We start from the raw sequence: 317 nt of genomic DNA, 5'->3' as shown, positions 1-317 counted from the left end.
AGCTGATTCTAAGCTCATCCCTGTCTCTGGTATTTTTTTTTTGCTCTTTTTACTACTTCCCTTTTTCAGATGTCTTTAGGCTGATCAAGGGTTCTCTTCCTCTTTGGCATTTCTCCAGCACTAGCCAATCGTCAGTGATGCAGAGAGCTGTGATGTCTCCTTAGGGGGAAGGTCTATGACACCCTGAACTCACAGGATGTCTGTGAGATTCTGGGTTAAATGGAATTACTGTGGTGGGAACTCTAGGAACAGTGCAGTGGCCGATCCTGAGAGGGGGGGGGGGCAATTGCCCCCGGGGAAAGGCCACTCCCAGACCA

Source organism: Nanorana parkeri, unplaced genomic scaffold (assembly GCF_000935625.1).
Source record: "Nanorana parkeri isolate BGI_ZX_2015 unplaced genomic scaffold, ASM93562v1 scaffold709, whole genome shotgun sequence".
NCBI lineage: Eukaryota > Metazoa > Chordata > Amphibia > Anura > Dicroglossidae > Nanorana > Nanorana parkeri.
The sequence above is the reverse complement of the archived record's forward strand: the minus strand, read 5'-3'. Positions refer to the sequence as shown.